The sequence below is a fragment of the Dipodomys ordii genome, unplaced genomic scaffold (genome assembly GCF_000151885.1).
Source record: "Dipodomys ordii isolate 6190 unplaced genomic scaffold, Dord_2.0 Scaffold16, whole genome shotgun sequence".
Taxonomy (NCBI): domain Eukaryota; kingdom Metazoa; phylum Chordata; class Mammalia; order Rodentia; family Heteromyidae; genus Dipodomys; species Dipodomys ordii.
Window position 1 is genome coordinate 3,512,358 of NW_012267232.1, and position 24,885 is coordinate 3,537,242.

The following is a 24,885-nucleotide window of genomic DNA, read 5'->3' on the forward strand; positions in this document are numbered from 1 at the left end:
GGTTTTCAGCAGGGACTGAAGCTGTTCTATGGGGCCTAACATCATGAAGGAGATTCCATCTCAAATCCTGCTCCAAAAGATTCCTTTTCTAGGGAGAGAAAATCAAGTTACATGAGGTTGTGACCTGCTTCAATTCCACTCTATATCTCTTTTTTTGCCCCTTCACAATTTGATTACTCTTACTCACTGTCTGAGCCATCTCTTTGAGGAAAGGAGTTTTCTAACCCACTCTCCAAGTGGAGGAAGCAGTCCAGCAATGCTAATCAAAGCCAGGCAGCCACCCAGTAGGGCGAGAAGCAAAAGCACAAAGAGAGAGCTTTCATGTGTCGAAGTGATCCAGAGGAGTAAGGTTGAAGGCTGAATATGATGAAATACAACGTTGAGGATGATAATTAACTTCCAAGTTCTTCTTTGCTTCATTAATTCTTTTCTTCCCTCTCTGGCATCTAATGAACTCTTAAAGGGACATTTGAAACAAATGCAGTCAATTCTCTTTCAAGTCTGAGAAGGCATGAGCCAAGAGGTGACAGTGTAATTCTCTCTGCTTTACCAGGAGGAGTTCTTAGCATATTCCATTCATCCTTATCCTTGAGATCTGGAGAGCATCCCAGGGAGGGTCTCCACCTTCAATTAACTACTTTAATGCACTATGTAACAAAAGATCATGGATGTCACTGCGGAGGTCACACTGACACGTGGAGGTGATCCAGCACATCGCTTTGCTATGGTGTCAGCTGTCAGCAGGTCAGATGATAGGAGTATGAGCCACCTCCTAGCCAGCCAAGTTTGAGCACACATAAGTAGAACATAAACCCTTTACTTGTCCCTTTTCCTTTCCAGTGCTTTATTCCCACATGGGAATACAGGTCACCCTAAACCAGCCCCCTTCCATCATTCAGTCATTCAAACATTTATTTACTACAGTATCTACATTTAATATTATCTACCATGAAATGTACTCATTACCTTACTCAGGTAACTATAACCCCTCTGTACAGTATCTTTACAATAAAAATATATGTTAAAAATACAAATCCCATACCTGAAGATATATTTGATACAAAGATATGATTTGTGTTAAAATTTGCTCTATATGCAAGATTGTAGGTCAAGGTAAAACTGCACACGTGGATAAGTTTTCCAAAATGACTAATATATTGGAGTGTTATTTTAATTGGTTAGTTTTATAAGTGAAATCAAAATTTCTTACTTATTTTTTCCAGATGGAAATTAACATAATTTAAATAAAATATAAATTAATATTTTAAAAATCTACCATGTACTAGGCCTTAACAATACAGGAGAAAACAAAATCAGCAACAAAATCCATTCTCTAGCATTGATATTCTAGCCTAGAGTAATAAAACTAATAATCACAATATATAGCTTGTCCAATGATGAATGAGGTTATAGAGGAATAAAGTAAGGTGAGAGTGATGGTATTTTTTAAATAGGGAGGGCAATGGAGAGTTTTGGGGAGATGAACTTTTTTTTGGGGGGGGGTCCAGTCATGGGGCCTGAACTCTGGGCCTGGGCGCTGTCCCTCAGCTCTTCAGCTCAAGGCTAGCGCTCTACCACTTGAGCCACAGCGCCACTTCTGGCTTTTTTTTTTCCTTTTTGCTTATGTGGTGCTGAGGAATCAAACCCAGGGCCTCAGGCATGCAAGGCAAGCACTCTACCACTGAGCCACCTTCCCAGCCTGGAGAGATGAACTTTTGAGCAACGTAGACGAGAGGTATTTTAGGAAAGAGGATTCCAGTCAGAAGGAAAAATAAGTGCAGAACTCTAGGGGCTGGATCGCACATGGAAAAATGTTCCCAGACCAGTAAGGAGACTTTGTATTTAGTGAACACAGGAGAGAAATGGTAAGGAGAGGCGATGGGCTCAGAGGTTTGAAGAGGCTGAGATTTGATAAAGCTGATGGGCCACATTAGGAACGCTGGCATTTACTCCCAGGGATGTGTGAAGCCAGTAGGGCAGAAGACTGACACAAGATAACTGTATTTTTTTAAAGGAGCATTCTGACTGTCTGATGAAGAATAGAATTTAGGGAATACCCTGGTCAATGTAAGAAAGCAATGGTACAGTTACAGTGATATAGAGAAGAGGTGAAGCTAGAGACAACAAGCAGTTAGATTCTCAGCTTGTTATAGACTTACTTTTGAGATGCTTCAAAGGATGAATTTATGGATGTTCTTCCTCCTTTCTTAAGTTCTGGGGATACATCTGTGAACTTCACTAAATGTAGGTCCAGGAACTTGGGGCCGTGAGGAGTTTAGGTACCAAGCCTTGATGAGTGCCTTTCAGTGATGTTAAGGAATCTACGAAGTGGGAAGTTGGAAGAATGAAGAAAGCAAATAAGATGACAGTCAGGATGAACAATGTATTACATTTCTAACATGGTGAACATCCTACAAAAAGAAGTTTATTTAGGCTATCTCATTCATTCCTTAGACCAATCATCTAAAGATGGAACCTTTATCCCCTTGCTAGGAAATGACATTCTAAAAGGTTTAAAAACGTGGCTGCTGTCTCATTACTAATCTAAGATTGAGCTAGAATTGAACTCAACCATCTTCCAAGTCTGTGATACTCCCTCTACCCAACAATTATGTATTCACTCCATGACTGTTAATTGGATGTCCAGTGCAACTGTAAGAGGCAAAGAGATAAGCAAAACAGAGTACCTCCCTTCTGTAAACTACTTTTGAGCATGATATGATGCTTTGACAAGAAATTATTGCTGGAAAAAATGTAGTTATTTTTCACTTGTTCATTCCACACATATTTATTGTGTACCTACGAGATGTTGGCATTTAAATAAATACACATTTTGAGAAGAAACAAAATCTATATAATTGTAACCTCATTGTCAATTCAAGCAGCAAGTCGGCTTCTTCTCACAGGACCTGGGAGTAGGAGATTCAAATAGAATCTCTTTTCTCTCCCACCTTCAGCAAACAGATGACTTAGTAATGTTACCAACAAGATAGAGCCTTGTTCTGTGAACTCCTGTGTATTCACTGGGAATCTCAATACGCTTGTTGTCAAGAACTGTGACGTAGAAGTAGTCTTCTTGAAGTACGGCAGAATTGAGGGTTGACTGCTCACATGGGCTTTGCCTTTGTGCTGTATGCTCACAAGAGAAAAGCTCCGGTCACTGTAGCAGGAGAGGATGGCAGAATGATTGCTGGCCAGGTTTTAGATATTAATCTGGCTGCAGAGCCAAACAGTGAATCGAGGAAAAGCAGGTGTGAACAACCTGCGGCAGAGATGCACATAGCTCCTCATTTGACTTGGACTATGACTTTCAACGGGACTATTATGACAGGATGTACAGTTACCAGCACTGTGCCTCCACCACCTCCTATGGCTCAGGCTGTAATGCTCTTGAAATGCCAGTGTGCATCAGGAAACACCTCGTGCAAGGGCACACATGACTTTACTTCTAAGAATGGACAGTGTGGACCTTCTTCCAAGTTTGGAAAGTTAAAAGGAGATGACCTTCAAACTACGAAGAAGGCATTGACCCAGATTAAACAAAAGTATATTCTTGACTGGTCAGCCTGGAGAAACAATTGAAAAGGGAGAAACAGAGCAAACAAGCAGTAGAAGAATGGTAAGTCAGAAGAAAAACAAAGCAGCAACTCTCTGAAGAAAGATGAGACTGGGAAGGGAAAAAACAAAATGTTTAAATAGGGATACAGGTTGAACCGTTGTGACAATGAGATGTACAAGACACTGTTGAACAATGAACTTTACAATTTAGGTGTGTGTGGGGGTAGTGTAGTCGTGGAAGTGGGAGGGAAGGGATAGGAGGGGAAAAACAAAGGGGGAGGCAACAATGCTTGATAAGAAATGTACTCATTACCTTGCTCGTGTGACTGTAACCCCTGTATACAGTATTTTCACAATAAAAAAACTTATTATTAAAAAAAAGAAAGATGAGACAAATGTCAAGATGGAGTCTGAGGAGGGGTGCAGATGATTCTGCTGAGGAAGTGACCTGCTGGATGATGATGATGATGATGATGATGATGATTGATGATGGGGGTAGGGGATGACCAGCTGGAGTTGATCAAAGATGATGATGGGAGGCTGAGGAAGCAGAGGGTGACTCTTCAGCACATCGTGGGCCTTAGGGATATCTCATTATTTCTTTTTTTCCCCACCAAAAATACTTTTTATTGTTGTTAAGACTATACCCTCTCTCAAGTCAAAAACCTATGATACCCAAGACGATCTGACTCTTAAGAAGCAGAGCCACAAGAATGACATTAGACTTGTTTTGTCTTTTTTCTTTCTTTTTTGTAGCTGAAATTAGTTCAGTTTATTTTTTATTTCATAATGTTATTAGTAGTTGTACAAAGGGTTTCCAATTCCCAAAGTCAGGATTTAGTCGTACAATGTATCTTGATCAATGCCAGCCCTTCTATCATCTCCCTCATTTTCCCTCTCCTATCCTTACCCTCAAGTTACATAGTTCAAATTTTACCATGTCTAAACATAACAGCCTCTCTTCCATTCAAGAAACATCATTATCTCTTTACCTTGGGATATGTCTCAAGATCAAAATTTCACTAGACCCTCTTCCTCTAGGATCTTCCTTCTAGTATCTTCCTCTAGTATCTTCTAGGATCTTCAGCACACATCCACTGTTCTTCCTGTCCTTGTCCTTCCCATGTGATTGAATTCATATTGTCCTTACCACCTTTGATGCTCCCAATAGCTTTGTTAAGTCTTACGCTGTAATTTTTGCTTATAATTTTGATACTTCTTTATGATTTAGCAATAAAAAGGATATATGAATTTTATCAACTGTCTTCAAAATAACATCTTGTTATATAGGGAATATATAGTTCTTCCTATTAATACATTATTTTAGCAGTTGCTTCCCTAACTTCAAAGGCAATCTCATGCATTTAGTTGTAGCACTGGATAACAGCCTTGAGTGATAAGTGTATGTGTCATACTCCACCTGAAAGTGCTGTGTGGGACTGTTATCCACAAGTGCACTGTATTTTTGTGAATGAGAGTTAGCATGTCAGATGCATCCTTTAGAAAAATAATCAGTGTAATAGTCTTCATATTTTTTCTGAAATTGACAGTGTGGGTTATTTTTGTGGACAGCCTGATGTTGGGGACCTTTTTTCTCAAAAATAAATCAATCAATAAACAAACAAGCCTTTATTAAACCAGGAATTTGGAGAGAAAATTTTTTGTAGAAACTTTCATTCTGCGAGAGGGATAGAAAAAAATAAGCAAAAATGTACATGTAAACCCCTCAGGTGGGGACAAACACCATAAAGAGAAAAATAAATTTTAAAAAAATCAAGCGGCAAAGCTGCTGATAGGTGGGTTGGGGCAACTTGGAGACCATGCTTACTAGGACCACACATGTACAAAACTCTACAGGAAGTGAGAAGGTATGGTGTGTAAATCACTCAGCAAATAGCCATCTGGCCAGATGAACAGCTTCAACCTTAAAAGCTCTGAATGGGATATGCTTGGGATGGTCCAGGAAGAGTAGCAAACCAATATGGCAGGAGCAGAGGAAGCAAGAGAGATGATGGAAGATGAAGTCACTGGGGTAGTGCCAAAACCAATCACAATTACTACCACATTATTACCATAATCTAGGAGAGAAGGTATGGTGACTTAGACCAGGACAGAAAGAGTAGCTGTCACAGAGAATATTGTTGAAGAAATATTTTGAAAGTTGAAGATTTGCAAATGTGGGATGCAAGAAATATGCTTTTGACTTGAGCTACAGAGAACATGGAATTGCAGAGATAAAGTTGTGGAAAACTGTAGGGGGAGAAACAGGAATGGAAAAGAAGAAGCAAGACATTAAGTGTGGAGTGTTGAGTAGGTGGCTGATACATTTATGTGAAAGTCAGAGAAGAGTTGGCTGGGGGCAGAAATGTAATCCATGTCTTCTGCAGAATAGAAGATATCCAAGCATGGAGGTTCTGAGCTTTAGAAGTCAGATAGATGAAGAGGAATCAAGGCAGAAACTGACCCTATCCCCTCCCCCACTCACACCTACTAAATCAGAAACTTGGGAGTCTGAGGCCAGAAATCTACTTTTAACAAGCATTGCCAGCAATTCCAATGTACAGTTGAGCTTGAAAATACACATAAGCCTATATTCCTTGGTTCACCTATATTCCTTTTTGTTATTATTCAATGAACTGTTTCTAATTACTTGATATATTTATTCCCAGTAATCCAGTAGACTATTTATAAGATGATAATTATGAATAAACAACCAGGAAAGAGACAAGAGGCAGGAAAGCCAGTGGCCAATGCTATGTTGTTCTTCTAACAACACACAAGAAAGCAGATAGGTGTTTGCTAAATTTTTGATTACTTCCCAAATTTGCATTCCACGTGTGTTAACTCATTGTTCACTCATTGTCTCATCCTAGGATCCTGAAGAAATCCTAGCTTGCTTTGCTGTGTTCCTACTAAACAAGAGAACAGACAAAGATCCATGCTGAGCAATTGAATATTCTAATAGAATATTTTCCATAAATGGACTCTGACAAGTGGCAATTACCCATGAGTTTGGCAACACCAACACAGGGAGCTTAAGATCCAAAGGCCAGCAAATGAGTCTCAGGCAGATCACTGTAACCACTTGTTCAGTACTGTCCAGTACTACTGTCTACTTCTGTTCAGCACAGGCTGCTCATTATAGCAACAGCCACATACATAAGGAATGTATCCAAATAGATGACAAATCTCAATATAAAATAAACCATGGAACAGGAACCAAATTAAGGTTGCATAAATCTATAGTGTGACTGCTGGAAAAGCAAATGATCAGAAAGTTCTACCTAAGGACTCAGGGAAAATAAAACAGCTAGATTTGCTGAGAGTCTCAGTAATGAATGTGAGAGAAACTGTCTTTTCTATCAGAGTTTCCCAAAAGTTCCTGCTTTGGCTCTTTAGGTCAAGAAAGGGTTTTTTGAAATGTAAGATTTTTGCCTTAAGTTCATTTCGTCTTCAAGAAATAGCAAGGGGGCTGGGAAAGTGGCTCAGTGGTAGAGTGCTTGCCTTACATGCATGAGGCCCTGGGTTCGATTCCTCAGCACCACATAAGCAGAAAAGGCCGGAAGTGGAGCTGACGCTGAGCGCTAGCCTTTAACTGAAGAGCTGAGGGACAGTACCCAGGCCCAGAGTTCAGGCCCCACGACTGACCAAAAAAAAAAAAAAGTAAGAAATAGCAGAGGGTACAGGTGCATTTTGAGATCACCTGTGTACTGTTAATCTTATTTTTAAAGTCACCCTTACGTTAATACATTGTACCCTATTCAAATTATCCAATCACAGGCAGGTTGTGAATCTGAGCTCAACCAATCAAAGCAGAGGGGCAGGGCCTGCTGAGTTAGGGATAAATAGGGAGGCAGACTGCCTGCTCTGCATGCTTGCTTGCCAGATTTGGGGCAGAGAGCTCACCTTTCTGCAAAAGAAATTCCCTGCTAAGTCAATTCTTTCTTATTGTGTCTGTTGTTGTGACTGCAGTGGTTTTTGGAGAGCATATTTATAACATGGAGAAATGAATAAATGGTACTTTGTGCATGAAACTGGAGATGGGTTTTATTCTTGATATTTGCATTTATATGCCAACAATGTGTAAATCACCTAGAAGTTTGCTTAAAACAAAAAATTTCAGGTCAACCCAAGACCTCCTGATTAAGAACTGGAATTTTAACCAAAATCCCTAGAACACTTGTGCCTATGTTAAAGTTTGAGAAGTTCTGATGTAAGCATCTCTTAACCTTAAAGTATCAGTAACAAATGGAGTGGAAGGGAAGGAATCAGCGATCAGCCCACCACCAGACTGTGATGAGGAATGGAAAGATGCCAACATTTGCCTTCTCCAATATCAGTGAAAACTCCAGGAAGTCCTCAGGTTGCTAAGCAAATGAAGAGTAGGGAAGGAAGAATTTGAAAGAAGGTATGAACCCTTAATTAAGTACAGTCCCTCACCAGTTGCCTCTAAAGCAATGGAAATTATGGTCAAAGACGGAGGATTCAATTTTGGTAACTGGAATTTCCAGATGCACTGGAAACATGAACTTTAAAGGACGTCATACACAGTAATATTTTTGCAAAAGCTGCAGGGGCCCTGAATGGCCCTAGCTTGTAGAACATTGAACCCCAACCATCTCCTACAGAACAGACTCCAGGGCAAAGCCTGGAGTGTTCTGAAACAAACCAACAGGCACACACGTGCTTGTGCTATTTTGAATGTGCTCCAGAAGAGGCCTCTTCCTTCTGCTCCACAGAGTAGATCAGCCTGGAATCATTCTTTCCCCCATATATTCTTCTCATCCAACCAGGGAGTTGACCTGCTGCATGTTATACAACCCTGACATGAAGGGGAAAAGCTGAAAATGGAGGTTACACAACAGTAAGATGGAATCTGTGCATCCATTCAAGCAAAGAATTCAACCTCAAACCAAAACTGTGCGGGGGGGGGGGGAGATGGAGAGGGACAGAGAGAGAGAAAGAGTCCTAGGACTTGAACTTAGGTCCTGGGTGCTGTCCCTAAGCCTGTTTTGACTCAAGACTAGGGCTCTACCGCTTGATTCACAGCTCAACTTGCAGATTTTTGGTGTTTTTAATTGGAGATAAGATTCTTGTGGACTTTCCTTCTCAAGCTGGCTTTGAACCACAATCTTCCGATTTCAGCCTTCTAGGATTACAGGCATGAACTACCAGTGCCCTGCTAAAAACTGAAACTCTTAAATGTTCTTCTGTCATCCTTACTAATTGCCTATTACAATGAAGAATTTGGACACCATTTCTGAGAGCTTTCAATGGAAACAGAAAAAAAATACTATTAGAGTATTTAATAGTGTTAACTTTTATGTTGGCAATTATTCTAAGTATATTATGCTAAGTATATTTTATGCATGTTTTACCTTTTCTCTTCAAAAAATTCAGTCACTTGGTGAAGGCCATATAGTAAGTACAGAAATAGAATTCAACTCAAGCTACTTGAGTCCAAAGGCCTAAATTTCTCTAATAAAGTACCATGATTTCTCATTATTACCTGTGCAGTCTCCCAACATAAACTATAAAAGTGATGGAATTTGTAAGATACTTACCACTTGTATAGTAGACACTTGTCAGGTAAGGGCATCTTTTTTTTTTTTTTTTTGGTTGTGGGGCTTGAACTCTGGGCCTGGGCGCTGTCCCTCAGCTCTTCAGCTCAAGGCTAGTGCTCTACCACTTGAGCCACAGTACCACTTCCAGCTTTTTCTGCTTATGTGGTGCTAAGGAATTGAACCCAGGGCCTCATGCATGCAAGGCAAGCACTCTACCACTGAGCCACCTACCCAGCCCTAAGGTCATCTTTTAAGTAGAAAAGAATACAAAAAATATCCTAGAAAAAATAGTTCTTTTGGGGGGCCTATAATCCTAGCTACTATGGAAGCAGAGATTGGCTGATTGAGGCCAGCATAGGCAAAAAATGCTCAAGGCTGTATCTCAATCAATAGCAGGATATAATGGTACATGCCTATCATCCCAGCTACTCTGGAAGCTGAGATTGGGGCATTCATGGTTCTCTTTTGGCAATAAATAAATAAATAGATGACAAGATCCCATCTCAACAGAAAAAAAAAGCTATTCAGGATGGTGCAAGCCTATTCACTTAGCTATGGTAAGAAGTATAAATAGGATTGGGTTACAGGTTAGCCTGGGAATAAAGCACAGCCCTATCTCAAAAGTAACCAGAGTATTCAAGCATAGCTAGCTACTAAGAGGCTGACATCTGAGGATCACAGTTCGAGGCCAACCCAGGCAGGAAAGTCCATGATACGCTTAACTCAATTAACTACTAAAAAGCTGGAAATGGAACTGTAGCTCAAGGGATGGGAAAGGGACAGTTCAAGCACTACAGTGCCTGCCTAGTACTCATAAGCCCTGAATTGAAACCCCAGTACTGCCAAAATAAAAATAAAATTAAATACAAAAGAATATTTCTTTGTAGTGTATGCGCAGCATGAGAAATCACTGTAACTAACGTAGAAAATTCAGACTGTTTATGCTGATTTGGCCTTCACAAGGACCAGTTTAGACTCTTCTGCACGCTCTGTACCAAAACATGAAGTAGCTCCACCTGCCTTGGCTGGTGAACTTGGGCTCGGAGGTCCTTGTGTTCCCATCACGAGCCAGATAGGAGAGCATCAGTACTGATGCGGAGGGTGTTCATGCAGGAGAGGATAGTGAGAGATCAACAGAAGAATCAAGATGGCCTGGGGAGACACAGCCATCCCAAAGAGAAGTGACCAGCCTGCCAAAAGTCTAACCTGAAGGAGAGTTCACCCACGCTGTTCCTACATTGTAGGCAAGGGCCAGAAGGAGGCCACTCTGTTCCAGCCAGCTTGCTCCAGGCTCCAGGAGCACTTCATGGCAGATTTGTGTCAGCAGGAAGCCAGCTTGCCACCCAGACACTATTATTGGAGCAGACTTGAACTTGGCGTCTGGCTGGCAGAGCTGACAGGCACACCTTGCCAAGGGCTGCAGGTGCTGGCTGCCACTCTGGCACTCTCTATGGAACAGGAGCATGTAAGACAATATTACACAGGGGCAGTAAGGCAGCAGATCTACCATGTGTCTTCCCATTGTGCTGCTGTAGTGAGGAGGTGGGTTATGATGGTATTGGAAGCTTATTTTAAGCAAGAACACATAAGGCTGAGTGGGAGACTCCTTTCTCATAATGTTCTCAGTAGAGAAACTCATCTCTAAGAACACACCTACGAATGTTCTTCCAAATGAACAAGCTTCAGAATCAATAGAAAAGTTTCCTGTAAGGAAAGCATGACAGACTATAAGGAATCACAAGAGGAAAGAGGAAGTTTTAAGTCATCTGGGAAAGAAAGGATGCCACTAGGTGTTTGTAGCTCAATCCTAGCTACTCAGGAGGCTGAGATCTAAGTACCAAAGTTCAAAGCCAGCCCAGACAGAAAAGTTTATGAGACTCTCATCTCCAACTAACCACTAAAAAGCTGGAACTGGAGTTGTGGCTCAAGTGGTAGAGTACCAGCCTTGAGCAGAAAAGCTAAGAGACACTACTCAGGCCCTGAGCTCAAGTCTAGGAACCAATACAGAAAGAAAGAAAGAAAGAAAGAAAGAAAGAAAGAAAGAAAGAAAGAAAGAAAGAAAGAAAGAAAGAAAGAAAGAAAGAAAGAAAGAAAGAAAGAAAGAAAGAAAGAAAGGAAGGAAGATAGGAAGAAAGAAAGGAAGAAAGAAAGAAAGAAAGAAAGAAAGAAAGAAAGAAAGAAAGAAAGAAAGAAAGAAAGAAAGAAAGAAAGAAAGAAAGAAAGAAAGGAAGGAAGATAGGAAGAAAGAAAGGAAGATAGGAAGAAAGAAAGACAGGAAGGAAGGAAGGGAAAGAAAGAAAGAAAAAGAAAAAAGAAAGAAAGAAAGAGAGAGAGAGAAGGAGAGAGGGAGAGAGGGGAAGAGAAGGGGGAGAGGGGGGAGAGGAAGGAAGGAAAGAAGGAAACAAGCAAGCAAGCAAGCAAACAAGCAAGCAAGCACAAGTCTAAGAACCAATACAGAAAGAAAGAAAGAGAGAGAGAGAGAGAAAGAGAGAAAGAAAAAGAGAGAGAGGAAGAGAGAAAAGAAGAGAGAAAGAAAGAAAGAAAGAGAGGAAGGAAGGAAGGAAGGAAGGAAGGAAAAGGAAGAGAAGAGGGAAAAGGGGAAGGGGAGAGGGGGAAAAGGGAAGAAGAAGGAAGAAGAGAGACAGGAGGGGAAGGGAGGGGAGGGGAAGATAAATGTTCATGTTAAAATGTACCTGCCCCCAGCTGTGAATCTGCAGCATTAACATTGAGCCATGTGTGTTGAGGAGGACAGAGGGAATGGCAGGAATCTAAATAAAGTATAATGTAGGAATCTGGGCTACTCAAGGTGAAGAAACCTTACTGGAAAATGATTATTAAAAGAACAGAGGACTCATAAGCACTAGCTTCCAGTGAAAGGAAAGAAGATGGAAAAAGAGCTGCCAGCTCAGAAAACTAAAAAAAAAAAAAAAAAAAACGAAGGCCAGGTTTCATGTAAGAAAATGTCCTTGCCTCAAAAACCCAACTATAATTGCTTCCAAGAAGTCGTTTCCTTGGTCAGGCAGGTTTCTGGCTGGTTTCTATACTCTGCCATGGCTGGGCTGAGGAAACTCAGGTGGAGTTCCTCAGCAGCGTCTCTGAGCTTGGAGAAGCCACCAGTGCTTCTAGATACAGCACTGTGCCCGCCTGCCAGGACACAGTGCCCATGGCTCTGTAGAGAAAGACTCACCGCCCTTTCTCAGAAAAATAAATACCAGTACCAGGGAGGTGTGAGGATACAATTCGCTGACCCGTTCATGCTTGCTGCTGCATGAGAACCAGCTAATGAGCTGATCAGGACCAAAATGGCGCTGGAATGTATCCATTCCATAGTCACTGGCCATGGCCTTAGCCAATGTAAAATACCATGTTGGATGCATATCCTCAAGATGCATTATACCATAAACAGGGAATCTTTGTGTGTGTGTGTGTGTGTGTGTGTGTGTGTGTGTGTGTGTGTGTGTGATTAATGCCAGTACTGAGGCTTCAACTCAGGATCTGATAGCAGTCCCTGAGCTTTCTCACTCAAGACTGACATTCTACCACTCAAGCCACAGCTCTACCTTCCTGGTGATTAATTAGAGATAACATCTCATGGACTTTCCTGCCTACACTGGCTTCAAATCACAACCCTCAAATCACAGCCTCCTAAGTAGCTCAGGTTACTGGTATGAATCACCAGTGCCCAGCTTGAGAATCTTCATATACATAGCTTGCCATGATTCACAATATTCTATAAGCAGTAACAGACCACATCAGCTGGATTCTTTACTGCTTGCTTAAAAGGATAGCATTCTTCTTAAGGTTCATCTTACCATTGGAAAGACTAAATTTTCTAAAGCAGTTGGTAAGATGGATTTAGTAATTAGTTCTGTGTGAATCCTATCATTTAGAAACCAAAGATGGAGTCTAGATGTAGGAAATGGGTAAAATAAGCTCAAGTTCTTTAAAAATATTAATAAAAGCTTGTGAACTCACTGGAAGTTACCCTTTTTACTCTTGGTCCAGAAGAATCATCATGAGCTTCAAAGAATTTTTACACCAATCTCTCAGTTCCAAGTACACTGGGGAGTTTCATCATTTTTCCTAATCCTTCATCATCTGGACTGTACAGTAACAAAAAATTCAATTTCACTTATGTCTCTAAAATATAATTGTGGTAAGATAACATTACAAAAGTTTTCCAGTTTCTTGTGCAAATGAAACCAATACCCAACATCTGGGCTTGGGAGGTGGATGGTGTTTGGAATAAAACTTCAAAGGTCAAGGGTAAACAAGGCCCTAGAATTACTACGACATCTAAAATTATTTTACAGCCTTCAAAAGAACATGGAAAAAATTATTGCAATTCTCAAAATTATAAGCGGCCTTGGGGAAAAGCACACTTTGGGATCTCTGGATGTACATTAGTAATGTAAGGAGGGCCAAGTCATTTTCCAACATCATAGCCAGTGTCAGACCAGAGAGATGGAGGCCTGGGCCCTGCCTTCTCATCCCCACCTGTTGTCTGAAACCTAAGTGGAGATGTTCATCATTTTCTCCCACAAACACGCAACCCTTCCCATTTTTTTCCATTACCTCCTTGTTTCCTATGCACAAATACTCCAGTCACTTTTTTCTTAAGTCTTTCTGTTCTCACATCATTTATACCTTTATTTCACAATTACCTAATGATAGCCTAATACCATATCAGATCCTATTCTGGCTGATAGAATTAGAATGGCCTCTACTCTCCTAGACCCTCAGTCCAATTGGAGAGACTAATAAATAAAGAATCTATTCCAATACAGTAGAGTTCCTAAGAAGGCCCAACCAAACTCTCCATATCCAGGATTTGGAGATCTGTTTGGAATGACAGTGATTTTAATGTCCACTTCCCTCCAATTTTGTAAACCATTGGGTGTAGTAGTTTATGTTCTAGCAGGATGCTAGAGAACAGGCAGAGTGATTAAAAACCATGTGTGAGAGACCATTAGCCCAAATGAAGGGAAGAGAGGACTAGAGACATTCTCTGCAGAGTGATGTGTAAGTCAAGATCTCAAGTGTACAAGAAATGACCCAAATTTGAAGGAAAAGAGGTGAAGAAGGGTAAGTGCAAAAGAAGAAATACTTCAGGGAAAAGCAGTCCTTAAAAACTTTCCAATGGAAAGATTCATTCAGGGTGGCTGGAGCTTTGAGTGTGAGCAATAGGAAAAGATGTGCTGGAGAGACAGGGAACAAACAGATTAGGGAAAGTTTCATAATATTATTCTGGTCCTTGGACTTTTATCTCTATGGCTTTAAGCAACTATTGAAGGATTGTTTTTTTAATCAAGGGAGAATGAAATGAGCAGAGAGTTTCCCCCCTCTATTTACTCTGGGTTCCACACAAAACTAATGAGGCTCTAGGCCTCTGTTGGTTGAAGATTCTTTTAGCTTCATCTCTCCTAAATTTTCTCATCTTCTTCCTCTCCTGCAATACCATCCCTATTCCAATAGGGTTAGCCTCCTTCTGCCTGGGTATAGCCTATCTTTCACAATGATTGATGGCCTGTTTGTTTGCCCAGCCTTATTGGGTAATGCTGTTGACTTCAAGTCGCTCTCCTACTTAGTAAACTTCCTCTTTTCTTGCTTGTCATTCTATTTCTCCTGGTAAACGTCAAGGCCTACCACTATTATCCATTCCCACTTCCTGCCCCCTCAGAGCTTTATGCTTTATCAACCCTTTAACAACAGTCTGGTACCATCTGTGCTTCTTGACAAAAACATTTTCTCTTGAATATTAGCTCCTTGTTTTGTCTTACATTGAAGTCTATGAGCTTGATTTATGGAGTTCACAGCTTTAAAAAAAAAAATCCAAGAACTGTCAGAAGCCAGGCGCCGCAGGTTCACATCTATATAATCCTAGCTACTCAGGAGGCTGAGATCTGAGGATCACAGTTCAAAGCCAGCCTGGACAGGAAAGTCCATGAGACTTTTATCTCCAATTAACCACCAGAAAACTGGAAATAGAGCTGTGGCTTAGATGGTATAGCACTAACCTTGGCTGAAGGAGCTAAGGGACAGCAGAAGGAGGTAGGAAGGATTTTATGAGGGCAAAGTCACTGTGGTTCCTCAACTTCATGCCAGTGAAGCAAATCTAGCAAAGCAACACTTAGGCTTATATCTAGCTTGCTGTTCCCCTCCTTACGCTATAGGACATTCCACAATTTCCAGAGTTGGAATTTTTGTTTTGTTTCAAGAACTTCTAGGTTTTACATCCCATTCTGGGTAGTTTCAAAAGGGTACCCCTCTCCTCTCAGGAACACGGGAGCATCATTTGGGATGTTTAATATTAATAATGGGAATTGGGGTGACACTGTAATAAATTATGTCCCAATCCTTTGCTTGTAAGAAAGGAGCTCAGGATCTATTCTCAGCAGGAGTGGCAATGTCCCTTCACCAGTGTATGATCAATACCCCATTTTTTGCACCCCACTTTTAGATGTCACCCTGCTTCCCAATCTCACCCAATGGAATTGGTGAGTGGTTTATACAGCATTGTTCTAAGTGAATTCAGGTATCTAAAACATCTACTTCTACTTCTTCCCATGGAAGAGTTACAGGAATTTGGCAAAGACATCTTTCCTTCTTTCTCTTCTGAGTTTTCTAAGTTTTGTTTAGTTGCTCATCTAAAAGTCAGAGTCATAGATGAGTCTTAAAGTATGAAGTATGCCTTTGTGGAATTCCACAGGAGAAAGAGACAGGGAGAGTAGAAGATCCTTTACTACTACTACTACTATTACTACGACTACTACCACTACTACTACTACTAACTTTGGTGGTACTGGAGTCTGAACTCAGGGCCTCACATTTGCTAAGTAAGTACTCTACTATTCAGCCAATCCTCCAGCCCTTTTTACAAAAGTAAGTTAGGGTCTCTTTTTGCCAGGGATGGCTTCTATCTGCCTACCACAGCTGAATGACAGGCATTTACAACCATATTCAACTACTTTCCTTAAAAGCCAGGTACTGGTGGCTCACACCTGTAATCCTAGCTACTCAGGAGGCTAAGATATGGAAGATCATGGTTCAAAGGCAGCCCAGGCAACAATGTCCATGGTACTCTATTCTCCAATTAACTACCAAAAAGCTAGAAGTAGAGCTATGATTCAAGTGGCAGAGCACTAGCTTTGCACAGAAAAAAAACTCAGGGACAGCCTCTTGACCCTAAGTTCAAGCTTCAGGACTGGCACACGTGTGCGCACGTGCACACACACACACACACACACACACACACACACACACACATGAGTCTCAGATGTTTCTGCCCAAGGCTGGCCTGGAACTTTGGTCTTCCAGATCTCAGCTTCTCACATAGCTAGGATGGCAAGTACATATATACCACTGTTGTCCCATTATAAGACACTTCCAGATCAACATTTTCATAATTAGTTTTAGTAATACCTAGTATCATCAAGTCCTTCCATTGTTTTCTTTTCTTTGTGGTGGTCCTAGGGCTGGAACTCAAGGTCTAGGTGCTGTCCTTGAGCTTTTATGATCAAGGCTAGCTATCTTCAATTTGAACCACAGCTCTACTTCTGGGTTTTTACTGGTTAATTGGAGGTAATAGTCTCATGGACTTTCCTGCCTAGTCTGGCTTCAAATAACAACCTTCCTCAGCCTCCTGAATAACTCAGATTACATGGATGAGCCACAAGTGCCTGGCTTTTCTAGTTTTAACTGCTAACATAAACTATTCCTTTTATATCATCTGAATTATATTTCTAGAAATGAATTCCTTAACATTATATTATTCTCACAAAATGTCTGATTTTCAAATAAATCAATGTAAACATCTCCCTTAATTGCTTTTCTTTTTTTTTTGCTCATAATATATTTCTTCATAGTAGTTACTTTAATTGCACAGGGTCAATATGAACACAACATTAAATTTATCAATACTAGAAAAGCATGTCACTTTGATTTGTTCCTAAATTTCCATTTCTTTTTGTTTAATTCCATTTCTTATAAACTTTATTTCTGGTTTTAATTATATGTGTGTGTGTGTAAGTATGTGTGTATGCAGGTATGTGTACATATATATGCATATAAACATGCTGTACATTTGGAAGCCTTTCCATGCATACTATAAGAAAAAAACTTATCTAGTTAGCATTCTACTCTCTACTACTTGTTATTTCTGAGCATTTTGGATGGAAGAAAAATATATACTTAGAAACAACAACCCAGGATCTAGTTCTATTCAGATAATTCCTATACTGTACAATCCACCCACTGTAAGCATACAATCCAATGGCTGTTAATATATTCACAGGGTTGAAAACCCACAATCAAATTTGGAACATTAATTTTAATTCATTGAAGATTATTAAATTATTAATTATTTAAGATTAATTTTAATCTAATGTTAAAATATTTTGAAGTCCCCTTTTTCACCTGTGGGCAACCAGTAAGCTTTTTTGTATGTATTCCCTATTTGGAACATTTCATATAAACGGAATAGGCCATTTTTTATAAACAGCTTCTTTCTCTTAGCACACTTACATACTGCAGCCATGGGTATTACATGTTGGCACTTCATTCCTTTTTATTACCAAGTAATATTTCACCTATGCATGCACCACAGTTGGCTTATCTTATCATCAGTTGTTTGGGCTATTACAAACAAAGCTGCTACCAATATCTGGGTGCAGGTTTTGATTGGGTGCATGATTTTAATCGCTGAGGCATATCCCTAGGACCAGACCGACTGAGTTTGAAGAATTTATTAAACTGTGTCCACAGCAGCTACACCATTCCATCCCACTAGTGGTATGTGACAGCTTGGGAAGATCCAATGTTTCCATGTCCATACCAAAAGTTATGGTCTATAGATTCTGTTTTGTTTTTTGTTTTTGTTTTTATGAGATAAGGTCTTGTTATATATATATATATATATATATCCCAGGCTGTCCTTGAACTCACCATGTAGCCCACACTGGCCTTCCACTTGTGATCTTCTGCCTCAGCCTCCCAAGTGCTGGGCTTACCGATAGGTACCATTACACACAACTCTGTTTTCTGTGTTTTATTGCTGTAGTCATCTAAGTAAGTGATTTTGATTTCTATTACACTGATGACTCATGATCATCTTTTTATATGCTTATCAGCCAGTTAGTTGTAATCTTCTCTGGAGGAATTTCTATTCAGATCTTTTGTCTGCTGTTATCATTTGGATCTTTCTTGAGTTCTAGTACTTTGAGTCATTTGAGTCTTCTCATTGTTTTTCCTGCGCCTACCTGTCAAATGTGTATTGACTTTTGTATCTGTTTGAAGATCCAATGTGGTTTGTTGGTTCTTGTTATTTTTGTACTCTTTTTTCCTTTTTCCATGTGAGTCTTTGTTACTTCCTATCTTTTGTTTAGGTTCAGTTTGTTCTTCTGTTTTGTGTCTGAATGGAGAAGTTATTAACTGGAGATCTCTTTTTTATTATTAAGTAATTGTACAGAGGAGCTGCCATTTAACAAAGCAGTTTATAAATACAATATATCTTGACTTGATATCTTTATTCTTTTTAATATAATATTCAGAGATATAAATTTTTCCTGAACATTGTGTTAGCTACATCCTACAAGCATTAGTATACTGTGATTTTATTTTCATTTATCTCAAAATATTGCCTAATTTCTCTGGAAGTGTCCTTTTTAGCCCATTAATTACTTAGTAGTATGTGCTTTAATTTCCATACATTGGTGAACTTTCAAATTCATTTGTTATTGATTCCAAATTTATTCTCATTAGAGTTTTTGTATTTTAAGTACTTTGAACTATCCAAACAAAAGAATTCTTGAAGTTGACAGTGTAGTTTAGTGGTAGAGTACTTGCCTAGGTAGATAAGGCCTTGCTTCGAACATGAGGCCTTACCTTCTAAACCCAGCACCTCAAGCACGGAAACAACTACCCTTCTTTCAATTCTGTTCTTAAAGCAAAACCAAACAACTCAAGCTCATGCCCCAATCACCTCCAATTTAAAGAATGAACTCTCTGGAAAGGAAGAAAAATGTAATCAACATCCTGGTGACCTTTCTTTTTCCCAGGAAAACTACCTCTTATTCCTTACTTTTAAATTAAAACTAGGTGCAAAATACCTTCAAGTCTTCCCAGAGGATATTGAATTCATAGAACATACAAGCATAAGCAAAAGCAAAATAAAATAAATAATAGTATAATAATAAATAATAACTAAAAGCATAGTGGAAGGAAAGATGACCAAATGAGTGGTTTCTCTAATCTACTTTTTAAGTAATTCATATAACAAGATTGATACCAGATTGATAGTACTTCCCTTGGCAGATGTAGGGAGTGTATATGAGAAATATTTTCCTGACATTCAGGCTAAGTTTTCGTTTTCTCAGTTTCTTCATAGCAGGCAAAGTTAGTGCTGTACATACTACCCCCATAGAGCCTTTCCATATTTAGAGTTTCAGCTTCTCAAAGACTTGCTGGTGTCTCTTGTGCTTCTCTCTCTCTCTCTCTCTCTCTCTCTCTCACACACACACACACACACACACACACTTTGCATTTTCCATCCAAGTCAAACAAATTTAGGCCTCTTAATCCAGCCTCTTAAGCCAGCTATTATATTGTGAACTTCTTTTCTTTGAATTCAGCCCAATATATTTGCTCTTTCTAAGTTGTGGTGAAAGAAAGCCCTACAGTGAGTCACAAGGGCTCACCCTGAATGTCACATAAGCAACTGTCTACCTCTGTGCCCCCAGCATTTTATTTGGGGTGTGAAGCCCAAAATAGTACTTCGAAATTTTTAAAAAATAGACATTCACTTTCCATTACCAACCACAGGTGGTTTTTAGTCTCGCTGCTTTCCAAGTACTGAACCACCATCCTGTTGGATGTCTGTCATTTGAATTACTTTTTCCCCTCTCTGGGGCGTCAGAAATAAGCAAGTTCTTTTCCCTGGCTCTCTCAGTATTCCCAACAGTTCATCTAGTCTGGTGTAACCATTCACACCTAAGGTCTGCCAAGTTTACAAGTGCACAGGTTTCTTCAGAGTCCTGCTAGTGTGTTCTAGCTATTTTCTGAAACCCTGGGGATAATCTATAGCTTTACATACCTACCAGTGGCTCAGAAGATCCCAAGTACAGACCTAGTTCTGATGATTTTATGTGCATTTGAAAAAATTCACCTTAAGTATTAGATGTTCTTTCATCTTTAGAATAGTATCCTCTCAAACATTCAATCACTATTGTATCCCAATGTGTGTTATTATTAGGAGTTCTCACACAAGATAAAAGATTCACATACACATACACATACACACACACACACACACACACATACACACACACACAACCTCTTAACACTATTAATAACTAACCATGTCTATACAACTGACATCATAATCATTTTAATTGTACTTATTGCACATGTAATGTTTCCTGGGCTGCAATGGATATTTTGTTCTATGGATGAAAACCTCTAAGCAAATAAATTTTGTATGAACAGATATGGCTTGTTTGTTATATTTAAAAGAATAATGTTTTTTAAGAACTGTAATTTTATTGGCTATTTTCTCCCTAAAATGTCTTATAGATTCCTTAAGGCAGGCTTGTTAACATTGAATGAAGGCTGTAAGAAATTATTTTGAGGTATATATGCAATGGAGAAGACAGCATCACTTTTCAAATGGGAATTCCTATCTTGCTTTCTTTTTCATGGCATTAGAAAAACTGTGAGTGGCATTCATTCAGATTCCAACCACAGATGGAAATCCAAGATCCCAGAATAGAGTCCATCTCCTATCATCATGGTTGCTGTGGTCTGAATGTGTCCCCCCAAAATTCATGGGTGGGAAGTTTAGCATACAAGGCAATATTGTTGGAGGGTGGAGTCTAATAGAAGTGATTGAGTCACAATGAAGTTGCTCTCATGAATGGATCTATGTCACCAGGAGAGTAGGCTTGTTACAGAAATAAATTCTGACCCTTGTCATTCTCCTGCCCTTCTATTTTCCACCATGGAAAGAGTCCCTAGTATATACTGGCACCTTGCCATTGGACTTTCCAGGATAAAGAACTGAAAGAAGTAGGGCTCAAAGGCTCATTCCTGTAATCCTAGCTACCTGGGAGGTTAAAATAGGGAGGACTGTGGTTGGAGGCCAACCCAGGGGAAAAGGTTATGGGACATGGATGCAGTAGCTCACATCTGTCATTCCAGCTACTGTAGGAAGTATAAACAGAGAGTGGTTCAGGCTGGCCTAGTTAGAAAATTCCCAGAGCAAAAAGGGTAGGAGGTATAACTAAAATGTTAGAGCACCTATCTAGCAAGTACAAGGTCCTGAGCTCCAATTGTAGTATCACTAAATATTTTAAATAAAATAGAGCTTCCCAATGACCCAGCAGTCCCACTCCTGAGCATTTCCCAAATGACCACAAACCAGGCCATACTAAAGTTACCAGCACAACTATGTTCATTACTGCAGCATTATTTACCATAGCTAAGATTTGGACTCAACCCAGATACCCCTCAGTAGATGAATATATCAAGAAAATGTGGTATATATACACAATGAAACTCTATGCTTCCATCAGAAAGAATGGCATTGCCCCATTTGTAAGGAAGTGGAAAGACTTGGAAAAAATTATATTAAGCAAAGTAAGCCAGACACAAAGAAATAGACTACATGGTTTCCCTCATTTGTAATAGCTAGACTATATCTAGGATATCCTTAGCAGAGGATCACAATGGCTCAGTGATGTGGATATGACCATATAAAATGATTCTTATCAAAATGAGCTCCAAGAAATGGAAGCAAGAGGTTTTCTTTTTATTGTACTGTTTGCAGTTGTTCTTTTTTCTTTCTTTTTCCTCTCTTTGGTTTATTCCCTGTTGTCACTGTTTCTGTACCCTTTGTCTTACATAAAAGTTTATCTACTTTGCGAGAGAGAAGGGAAATCACAGAAATGGTGGGACAAAGGGTGAATCAATGCAACAGTAATACTCACTAGATACTATGTTGGAAATGAACTTTACAACTTGGGGAGGGACGGAGTTGTAGGAGCCATGGAAGAAAATAAAGGAGAGGGTAACACTGTTCAAAAGAATGTACTCATTATCTTACTTATATAACTGTAACCCCCTCTGTCTATCATCTTTACTCTAAATTTTTTAAAAGAAAGAAAAAAATTAATTTAAAAACTGAGAGAATACCTGTCTCAGGCAGTGATTTACTTTCACTTAACATTTCACAGTCAGTGATCACTCTTTTGTTCAAAAACAACGCTAGAAGTGTTATCCACCTACAACCTCCTTGACATTATATATTTGACAGCTGGTAAGCTCCTGGGAGAAGAAATAGATTTGGGGTTCCACAGCACAAATCATTTCACATAGTATGGTCTCAAGAAAGGTAAAATAATATATAGGCAAGACTTAAATGTCTTAAGCCAAGAGAGTAAATAATAGTAGAAATTTCAGGCACTCTTGGCAAACTCTTTGCACCAAGTGGGACCTTTCATTTTACTTTACATTATGCTACAAATACTTCTTATATGTGCTCTGCCAATGAGTCAGGTGTCACAATGCAGTATGCAATATGACATAGAGCCTAACATTGACTCTAATAGCTAGACTTGAAGAATAAACGTTGCCTAAACAAAGAGAGAAAATAGAAACAATAGTAAGACTACACACTAAGCCTGAATCTAGAGCAACTGTAAGTTTGGGTCACGTAAATGAGAAACTCACATCTGTGCAGAATTAGAAGGGAACTTATAGAATACATTGCTCAATCCCTTTATTTATCAGATCCAGAAGTGGTGACCAAGAGAGATTAAGGAACTTGCTCAAGAACATAAAAACTCATGCTAAAGCCAAGACTAAAATATACTCCTGTCCTCTCTTTCCCATTGACTGTCTCCCCCTTCCTGGCTGACTTGCACAGTAAGAATTTACATTGCCAGTTCAGTGGCTGATCTTCCAAACCCACCCAACAATCTGTCACTGATCCAGATTTCTAAAATTTATATGGGGGAAAAATGTGTTTGTATCTAACTCAAAGGAAGCCTAAACCTCATGCTTTACATAAGGTCATTTGATTCTTCCTTATGCCAGGTGTCCTATTAAATTACCCTTCATTATATTTTCTAAGATTTTTGCCTTAGAATAGTCATTATGCTACCACAGGGCAAAAAATAAATGAAATAACTGAACTCCTCTGGCTATAATGGCAAGTAGGATAGCAGGCTGATTATAAAAGAGCTCAACTCCATAGCCAATTCAGCTTTTTATGTAAGTGGATGAATGTACAGTACTTCCTGGAAACACAGCTGTTCTGGGCAGAGACTGGAAGAGCCTAGAGGACCTAGAGTAGAAGAAAAGCTGCTCATGTTCTGGGCCACTGTCTCACTTGAAGGCTATGTCTATACAGCAGGCAACACCAGTGGAAAGATGTAGACTCCAGAGCACAGACCTTAACTTTGTAATTTCTTGCAATAGTATGCTTTTGCTCTCTGTTCCAAAAACACTAAGGGTTCTTACATTTCCTAGAGCTTTGAAAGGCCTGGGTATTTGTGTTGGTGTCATGTATGGGAAACAAAAGGTTAGAAGCCAACATGGTAGGCTCCAGGAAAACTTGAAAGATACTTTCTTACATCTAAGCACCTCTTCAATGTCTTTCCCCCTTTCTCTGGGCTTCTCGCACCACACAAAGTATCTCTTGTCCCAAGGATCAGGTAAAATGGTAAACACATACCAGGTGGGCTGGTAGGTACTGTCTCCTGACCTACTGCAGTCATTGCTCACCATGCTTTTCCCCCCAGTGCCTGTGCCCTCATCATTTATCCCAGTTTAGAATCCCCTACAATCACTCCCAATCAAATACAACACACAAGCAAAGCCTGTCTTTATTTTTTTTGAAAAAAAAGGGAAAAATTCTTGAGTCTAAAGACTCAATGGATCTGAACAACACTATGTAACCTCTGCCATAAAGCATGCCCTGGGAATCCTCATACAATGTCCTCATACAATGTCTGATCACGAGATCTTCCATTCACACAAGCTCCAAGTGAGCGGCACTTCATTTCCAGTCTTCCCTGACCCTCTTCTCCCAGATGAATTAGATACTTCTGGGCTTCTTACAATTTTTGCTTCCAAATGTCTGTATTCCATTCATCTTTTGTCTCTCCCTGAAAAGCCACAATGCCTGGAGCTCCCTGTTCAAATCCTATGCAACCCTAACGTCCAAGTACACGCTGCTTCCTGTGAAATCGTCCCTGACTGCTTCAACCACATAAGCTCACACAGATACCTGTGTGAAGGTATCTAGGAAGCACCTTTCACACAGCCTCTGTCGACCCCATATCTTGTACATTTTACCCTCTGTATGGTGAAAATATCTAGTGATCCCATGGTCTCTTATTTATCAATACAACCATGATGGCAGCTATCTCTTATTCAATTAGACTCATTAGAATGCTCATATGTATATCAATGTGCTCTCACTTTTGGTTCAGAGTATAATTTCCAAGAATAACTCCTGATTCATCGTGGGACATGTTGGTATAACAACCACTCAAAAAGATCACAAATATATCCTTGATAATACTCCAATGTTTTCACCATTAATACTTTCTATCTGTGCTACAAAGACCTTTTACTGCCTCCAAGGGGAAAGCATCTGTCAGAACTCTATGCAGCTAAAAACGTTAAAGATTTAAGCTGCTAGTTTAACACCAGTTAGACTCTGAACCAGTCGGAACCCCCATGGGGGGTGGTCTATTCCATAGTC

At 39.7% G+C, this 24,885-nt stretch overlaps 1 pseudogene; it reads left to right on the top strand.

Moving 5' to 3' along the window:
- The first annotated feature begins 664 nt into the window (after positions 1 to 664).
- LOC105982567 lies at positions 665 to 3,582 on the top strand (annotated as a pseudogene).
- Positions 3,583 to 24,885: the final 21,303 nt, after the last annotated feature.